Source organism: Peromyscus maniculatus, chromosome 16 (genome assembly GCF_049852395.1).
Source record: "Peromyscus maniculatus bairdii isolate BWxNUB_F1_BW_parent chromosome 16, HU_Pman_BW_mat_3.1, whole genome shotgun sequence".
NCBI lineage: Eukaryota > Metazoa > Chordata > Mammalia > Rodentia > Cricetidae > Peromyscus > Peromyscus maniculatus.
In genome coordinates this window covers 20,052,501-20,061,908 of record NC_134867.1, presented here as the reverse complement: position 1 = coordinate 20,061,908, position 9,408 = coordinate 20,052,501, and the positions used below count along the sequence as shown (strand labels likewise).

The 9,408-nt window shown below is 35.9% G+C and overlaps 1 long non-coding RNA gene across 1 annotated transcript; it reads right to left on the bottom strand.

Annotated features, from left to right (window-relative positions):
• Nucleotides 1–770: 770 nt before the first annotated feature.
• Nucleotides 771–8,083, bottom strand: LOC143268954 (uncharacterized). The gene is made up of 3 exons (XR_013045204.1): nt 8,022–8,083; nt 5,414–5,506; nt 771–856 (listed from the first exon to the last, which is right to left on the bottom strand). It is a non-coding gene; the product is annotated as an uncharacterized LOC143268954 (long non-coding RNA).
• Nucleotides 8,084–9,408: the final 1,325 nt, after the last annotated feature.

Sequence of the window (9,408 nt, the reverse complement as noted above, 5' to 3'; positions counted from 1 at the left end):
GGAGAAACTGATGGAAAAGCTGAAAGGTGCACAGTGTGGGGATGCTATGGGATGGTCTGTATGTCAAATTGCTCTGATTGGTCAATAAATAAAACACTGATTGGCCAGTGGCTAGGCAGGAAGTATAGGTGGGACTAACAGAGAGAAGAAAAGAAAGAACAGGGGGGCAGAAGGAGTCACTGCCAGCTGGCACCATGACAAGCAGCATGTGAAGATGCCGGTAAGCCATGAGCCACGTGGCAAGGTATAGATTTATGGAAATGGATTAATTTAAGCTATAAGAACAGTTAGCAAGAAGCCTGCCACAGCCATACAGTTTGTAAGCAATATAAGTCACTGTGTTACTTGGTTGGGTCTGAGCGGCTGTGGGACTGGCAGGTGACAGAGATTTGTCCTGACTGTGGACAAGGCAGGAAAACTTAAGCTACATGGGGAGGAATGTGTCCTTTATCATTTGCCTCTGTGTCACTTATCTTCATAGAACCAATAAGAAGAGTGAGCATGTTAAATCATATTTAAAGAATGAATGAGAGTCCTCAGTTTATTTGCCTTAAAACTCACTCTTTCTTTTTATATGATGTGATTCTCAGATTGAACTGCTCTAGTTATTTATTATTGAATCAATTTTAGAAATTTTCATTTATCCATTTGGTATTTTGTGTGCATTGCATACATAACCAAAATCATAGCATATTGTGCTGAAATAAAATGACAATTTGTGTCTACCTATTTAATAAACATAAATTCACACAAAATGGAATATCTGAAAAGTGAGTGGTGTTGAAGGTCAGTCACAGGGACTTACTGTACATGGGTCATGATATATCATACAGGATTTCTTAATGCCGGTGTCAATCTGGAAAGGAGACAATACGAGAGAATGTAATATGCCTTTATGACATTAGATTATAGAAGATAAAGTTCACTTGTTTAAAGAATGGGCAGGGAAAGAAAGAGTGCTAAGAAATGAGTCACTCCAAGAATTCAATATTTTATTTATCAGTTTTTATGTTTAAGAAAATTTGCCCAATGACCTCTTAAAATTCAAAGTCACTGCAGAAATTTTACCTGACTTTTCTTGTTTTTAAGTCAGTATTTGCAAAGGGAATCAATCAAACTGGTAATATTACTATTTTCCTATTTTATTATCTGCTTTTCCTGAAGATGTCTACCAATTTCAAATCATCTGTGGTCTAAAAATCAGTGATAAGTGTCAGTGTTCAAAATTTATAGAGCATCACCAAGAGACCATGGAAGTGGACTTCTTAGGCCCTTTTTTCCTTTAGTCATTACTGTTACACACACATACATGACCTGATGAGTTCATTTAATGTTGTACATATGTCTATGTGTTTAGGGCTGACCACTTAGTATTAGATAGACAATTCACATATTCACCTCTGGGGAAGACATATATCTATTTCTTAGCAGTCATTAATTGTCTGTAGCTCTTGATCTAGGAGAGCGGCCTTGTGAGATTTACCACATTCATATTGGCATGTCAACTGGTGCTGTCATTGTTTAATTCTTGCTGAGGCAGGCACATTACTGAGATTTCATGGGTGCAGTGCCCTGTCCTTTACAGAAGATTGTTTATGTCTATATTGCTTCTATAGTTTGCATATCTTCACCTAGAGTAGATGTGGTTAACATCTGAATGTCTACTATGCTAAAAACAAACAGACAAACAAACAAACAAAAACCCCAAGACAGCAGCTATGTTAATCTCTGGTAGTCTAAGCATTTCCCAAATATTCATTAAGGGTATAGATTGCTTGGACACCATAAATGAAGTGCTGCCTAAATTATCACACAGAGGATAATACATAATATACATTTCATTATCTTGATTAATTGTAAAATCGTTGTTCTTCACAGGTAAGGCCCTTTCATGTATTTTTTTGATAGATGTTTAGAGTATGGCTAGTGAATATTTCAGTCATTTTTAAATCAACTGACATGAATTTTATTCTTGATAGTCCTACTATCCCACCAGCCAATCAGTAACTGCATATCACTTTTAGAACATGAATAATGCATGCGAAGTCTCGAAGAGTGTTGAGATACTAAAAACAACAACAACAAAATGTAGAGTATATCTGTGTTTTAACCTCTGAAGCACATTGATATTCAAAGTTTTCTATGTTTATATACTGTTTAAAACTTTCCATTAGCTAATTTTACTTGACTGGAACAATTCATTAAAGTTAAAATTGTGTTAACATTCATTGTCTTGAAAATGTTTTGACTATTCATGTTACACTAGAAAGTCATGTCAATCAGAAGACAAATACATATAATAGTGACCAGGGAATGATTTTTGTTACAAACAGGCTCATGACTCTTTTTTTTTAATACATTGAATTTTGCAACATTTGCAAGTTAACATGTGTACTGTGGTGTGTACAAATCTTTAGTATATAAATTAAAAATTTCACATATTTATGTATACCATAAAACACCAAAAATTATTCCTCTGTTACGTCTCTTGCATTCTTGCTCGGTTAATGTTCTATTGCTTAAATATAAAATCTATATAGTGATTCTTTTGATTTTGGTGAGTTTTGCCTTTTCTTGATTCACAAATAAGTGAAAGGTGTTACATATACTCCTTGTGTCCTTTTTTGTTTCTGACACATCATTGTGTCAGAGAACTTAGTTACTTGTTATATTTCTGTTTACAAAACATCATGCCACACTCCCTGTACAGCACCAGGATTTATTAATCTTCAGTCTGCTCAAGTGAGAAGTTTTTTTTCTTGGTTTTGAATGTTAATGTAAAATTGAATCGCAATAGTCCTAGATAAGGGGAGAGAATGAGAGAGAGAGGTGGGGGGAGAATAAGAGAGACGAGAGAGAGAAATGAAAGGAGATAGAAAAGAGGAAAAAGAAGAGATCACATGATCAGACCATGAAGTTGACTTATGTCTAGAAGGGATGCTTAACTTTGGTAGTTATAAGCTACCTGAGAATCTTTCCCTCCTTCCCCATCCTCTTCATCATTCTCCTCCTCTTCTTTATCTTCCATTTTACAATTTATTCATATCTAGTGGTTGGATTTTCTGTCTGGAAGCTACTTTCATGAATACATCCTCCCTCCAGGTAGAACAAACAGTCAATAGCTCGGCTTCTCAGCTATAATTACCTGGCAAATTCTCTGTTGACCATTCCTCTTCACAGCCCTTCTGCTTCAATCATGCATGAAGCTGCTCTTGGTTTTAGCTACCAGCACTCACTCTAGGAGGTCCTCTCCTTTTCCGGTGGCTTTATTATCCTCATCTGTCTTAGGCTTTTCACATCCTGTTGTCATTAGTATTACTTCTTTAGGAATTTAACTATTATCTTAACTTGATAACAACCTGGCAGGCTTTCAGCATCACTGCATGCTTATTTCTATGTTATAACAGTTGAACAGAATTTGAGGTTTGCTACAGAGACATTCTTGAGCCTACTTGGCTTCAATTATATATCTCTTGTGTTTGTGTCGTTTGTTATTTCTAATAATTTTATTCAGCATAGAACCCAAGAGAGAATGATGTTTTAAAATAATACCAACATTTAGATAGCTGGCATTTGCAAACCCTGGCTGGTTTTAAAATCAAAGTCTTTTCAGTATTGTGACCTTATTTTAAAATAGTAGAGGACAAGTGCCCAAAGGATCAGGTCAATGTGCTGTACAATTAGAATTTTAAATATTATTTGTATTTTCATTTCAGTAGCTTTGTGCTTGGTGCTTGGCTTACAATGAAATAAAAAGTAATTGCAGATGATGGATTTGACTGCATGAGTGGATTAGTATATTTAACACTGGTTTGATCATTATAAGGAAAATGCTAATTTAAACCTCAGTATTCCATTCTTTAATCCCACTCCTCACTATTGTATTAATACAAAGCATTCAATTCCCATTGTATATAAATTAAAAGTGTAGGTCTGACTTTGGATAGAAAAAAACAGAGAGGAAGGGTTATGAGCTGCTTTTTTTCTTTGGTGTTCTAAGGTTAAGATATTGATAATAGAGTATATTAATATTTAATGAATATTGGATATGTGTCTCCAATATGTATAACATATATAAACATATATGTTTATATGAAAAAACACGGTTCTTCACAGGTAATTTTTTCCTTTTGAAAGCACAGCCATTTGAATGCTGACTGGCAGTTCTATTTAAGCTTTGAACATTCCTCCACTTTTTTCTTGAGTAGAATCTTTTAGCTGAAGAACATATCACATCATGTATTTGTCTTAGTCTAGGCTTTCAAATTATAAATTTTCCATTGTGCTTGTTAGGATATTAAAATTAGATTTTCATCATCTGAATCACTGAAGCCGCAATAACAAAAGCAACATTGATTATGTTAACTGAAGCAAAGAAAGGAAAAGCAAAGGAGTTTTATGCAAAGAAAGCTGAGGTCCACCTGCAAAGAGGACATGGATTCCCAAAGGTCAATGTCACAGCAAAGGACTGGAGCTTTATGGAGCCATCAAGTTTACAGCATCAGTTTCTGGTGATCATCAGCCATGGTGGTCATTACAGCCGTGGGTACTTTCTAACAAGGAGATAGGGAACACTGACTGTTTTTTCCTTCTTTTAACCTTCGAGTCTGAGTGAAGTCTTTTTTCCTCCCAATTTACTGTGATGGCATTATCAAGCAGGACATTTTCCCACAATAATTTGCACACTCATTAATAAAACATCCCCTCCTACACAATAATTGAATGCATATGAAGAAAGCTGGTACAGTGACAATAATAGGAAAGGGCAGGATGGTCCCTTGATGAGTCGGAAATGAGTGATGGTAACCGCTCTAGTTTGTGACAGAAAGGGAGTCACTCCAAGAGATGGATTTTTGGGTCCTGCTGCAGGAATTCTAGATTTTCTCATAATAAAACTTCAGTAGGATGGGCAAAATTATGCACCCTCCTCTTAATAGAATGACATTAGTTCAATATGCCATAGTATTTTCCAGTATTTGACACAACTTAACACAGGTAGAAAATCTCTGACTTTATGTCTCTACTGGTGTTTCTAGAGAATTCTGACAGCGTGTTTGTTCTGCGTCCTAAACAAGCAACTGTAGACTCCTCATTTTACCATCCTATAATCCCACGCAGTCAGTCACTCTATCAAGGGTGGATTGTTTTCCTTGAAGGTCAAGAAAGTGTATGAAACAATTACTGTCTTTGCATTATTAAATTATGTTTTAATGATTTTGCTACAAGCTAGAAAATAGTTGTGGTGATTATTAGGAGATCAGATATATGAGACTGAAATAGCTGTACAGATTTAAATTTTCCTTCATGTTCTTTCTCATAAAGAATTCCAAATGATTGAGCATGTTTCATTTTCTACATTATTAGTATTTAGCAACTGTTTTGCATAGATATTGAGAAATCAAAATTGACTCACAGTTCAGGAAGGTTGAGTTCTCCAAAGCATACAGAGATGACCCATATAATGTGTTCTTGGAGATTTGATGCCAAATGGACATGGCTATTAACTCTGAAGCAAAGAAGATTAACTCAGAAAGGAGGAAAAAAGCTGTGCTGGGAAATGGATTAAAAAGTCAAGGAATGAGTTGACACTTTACATTTTTAATACTCTAAAATTATTCACATTTAACCTTCTCCCTGCTCTCTCCCACATCCACTCACAGAATGACCTACAGAGACCTCTTGAGGATTCCAGTAGACATGAACAGACTGTGTTACATTGCCATTTTTTTGTTCTATATTCCTGAGAACCATAGGCAATAAAATAGTAAGGAGGTAAAGTTTTCTGAGACAATGACTGTGCTGGACCAGCTGGCAGGCTTGTGTCGTTCCACAAGATGCTCATATGTATACATGCATATGGAAGCAATGGGAATACAGTCTGGGGCTGAGGAAGTTGTAAATACCAGCTATGAACTGGTTCAAGTTGAAGAAACAAGTGTCTTATAAGTATCCCCCCTTATTTGTTTTACAAATATTTTTGTGTGTGCCAAGACAGAGCAGAAATCTTTGTTTTACTTCTTATGTGACATATAACATATTAACATTATTTAATAGTGTCTAAGTGGTGTTAATTTTGCACAGCAGAACTTCAGTTCTGATACACTAAAGAGTGTATATAATGGGCTTTACTTTATTCCTTGGAAGGAGACCTGTGAGTTTTTGGTCATATATGGAATACTTATATCATGTAAGATGGAATTATGAATTCATTATCATCTACATTTGAAGAGTAAATGTAGTTTAGAGAGATGAATCTAAGTACCAAGCTACCAAGGAGTAGATTTATGATGATTAGTTTTGTGTGTTTATTTGACTGGGCTGGAGCATGCCAGCACACATAGTTAAGCATTTTCCTGGTGTGTGTGTGTGTGTGTATGTGTGTGTGTGTGTGTGTGTGTGTGTGTGTGTGTGTGTGCGTGTGCATGTGTGTGAGTGTGCATGCACATGCATTGTGTATTTTTGAGAGATTAGCAGTTGCATCAGCTGACTGAGCAGAGTAGAATTTGTTCCTTAAAATGAGTGTATGAATCCAGGTTAGTATGTAAATTACTTGATATTGGTATGTGTACATGTTCTCTTGCTTCTGTTCTGTGTTTACCTACTAATAGCAAGGGAAAAAAAAACCCTCTAAATCTTAACTGTGCTAGCCAGAAAGCAGTTAGTTGCTATTTTCTTCATTTTGTGTCTCTTATGGATCTTGGGGTGTATAGTCTTTTAATTGGTTAAACAGTTCCAACAGTAAATGCTTCTACAATTTTTGTGGTTGTTTAAAAATGCTTTTATATTTCCTATGGTAATGTTACATTGGTCTGTATATTCCTGGCCTTCACATGACCTCAATTTCAATTATTCAAATTTCCTAGGAATACTGGTCCTAGCAAAGAGGAGTTGGTGATATAGAGCATGTAAAGGGCAGTGTGGACCCATCAATATCCACAGTATGTTTGGATCATTGTGGTTAAATGTGGATGAACATGTTAAGATATGATGACTTGTTGCCAATTTATGGGATTAATTTCATTTACTGAGCATAAAAAGACACATCAAAGTTTAGTCTGGCTGAATATAAGTAGAACTGTATTTAAAGATCTGGATTTACCATCTGGTTTTGTTCATTTCTAGCTCTTCCTTCCTTCCTTCCTTCCTTCCTTCCTTCCTTCCTTCCTTCCTTCCTTCCTTCCTTCCTTCCTTCCTTCCTTCCTTCCTTTCCTTCTTTCTTACTTTTACTCCTCCTTTTCTTCATTTGGATACCAAATTACTTAACATCTGAGGTTCAATTTCTATCTGTTTAGATGTCTCATTTCAAAATGTGATCAATCAGTATGTAAAATTAAATTTATACTGTAAGCGTAAAGTGACTCCTAAGATGATAAGAGGCAATAATCAACATAGTAGAGCTGTTATCATACATCATCTAATAATGAAAATATATTCTGGGAAATGAGTCATATGGTGATTGTTTTTTGTGTGAAATATCACAGAATGTTCTTACACAACCTAAACCACACCTAGGCTACATGAATACATGCCATTGATATTCTGGCCGTGTTGATTGCAGCAAGCACAAGAAAGAAAATGATACAGTGAAGACACAGTAGACAGGAGACAGATGAGGTTGCCATGGATTTAACTGTCATTTGTTCTCATCAAATATCATTTAATGTATTGAATGGTATAAATCATACCTCTATATAATTGTAGTGAAGTTGTTTTATTTATAGCAGAATCACTACAAACACATGAATAAGGTCCTGCCTGTTAGTTTTTGACAACTTGATACAAAGCAGAGTCATTTGGGAGGAAGGAACTTCAACTGAGGAATCATATTCAACAGATTGGCCTGTAAGCACGTCTGTGGGGGAATTTTCTCAATTGGTTGATTTTTTTAAGAGCCCAGCCCACTGTGGGAAGTGAGATCCCTAAGTAGGTGGACCTAAGCTATATAATAAAAGTAGCTGAGCAAGATAGAGAAAGCACTCCAGTAAGCAAGGCTCCTGTGTGTTCTCTGCTTTAGTTCCTACCTCCAGGCTTCTGCTTGAGTCTTGAGTTCCTGCTTTGGTGTTCTTAAATGATGGAGTAAAACCTGTAAGCCAAATAAACAGCTTCAACTCCAAGTCACTTTTTCTCATGGTGTTTATTACAACAGTAGACAGCAAACTATAACAAATACGTTGTACTACAATTTTACGACATCTCTTCATTCAGCTTTATTACATTCTTCTTGAACCACAATTGGTTCAAGCATGTATTGAATTAAATGTTAGACAGTGCCCAACTGTAGTGTTATATAACGAATATGCAATTTAAAAAGTGTTTGTCTTATGGAAACACAAACCCTTCTGTTTTGATTTTCTGCATAGTCTCTGCAATTGGCTGCATCAGAATACTGTGTTTAGATTTTAGGGTTAATTTCAGGTTCTATATTTGTCTCCTTATTTCAGTGTCTTGTTTTGCTAATGAATAGATCGGGCTTCTTGAAAAATCAAGTGCACCCTACAACATCAAACCCTGACAGCTGCAAATAACTGTAATTTGTGAAGCAGTGATCAACAGAAATTCCAACACTTTGAATTCACCTAGAAGTTTCTGTTCAACACAGTTCTTGATGAAGGGTTGTTATCATTTTTAAATAAAGAAATCTGGAGAATTCCAGTGAATTGTCTGGCTATTCATAATTCCTTGCAAAATATTTTGTAAGGATTTTTTTTTGAAACAAAATTAGTTGTAGATTCTTGCCTTTATGTGCCAATAAGCAGCACCTTGTTGGGGACAATTTCTCAAAGAACAGCAAGTTCAAGGTGCTGAAATGGCTATTTTGTAGCAAAGCAGTGAGGTTCCTTTTCTAGTATTTATTGTTAACTCCTCTGATGGCTTATGGCCTGCATAAATCCATTCGGTGCTCTCTTACCCTGTCAGCCATTCACCTGAAGGCATAAGTCATTGTAAATGATTCGATCAACCAGAGAGCTTGGTCAGGGAGATTTTGTACCTTAACAACTTCTCGTGGAAAGAATGTAATGTATTTGAGAATCTACCATGGTATATGGCCCAAGGCATCAGTTTTCAGTATGACTCATCTAGGCTTGTAGAAAGGCATGCCATCGAGTGGACTGAACCAACCAAGGCCCCAAAGCACAGAGGTATTGCCATAATTAACTGGAGAAAAATTAATGCGTTATTTCAGACCTTCAGACTTCTATAGAAGTCGTTTCTTAGGCCAGCAATATATATCCCCCCAAGACCTTGTTGGAAATACATAGTCTTTGGCCTTCCCCAGATGTATGATAAATGTCAAAGTGATTTGTGTAAACATTAAGGTTTGCAAAGTACCTTTCTACATTTGTAGAAAATGGTGCCATAAAAATAGGGGCTTAGCTTTGCTTGGTTTTTGTCCCTTTAAAACATTTT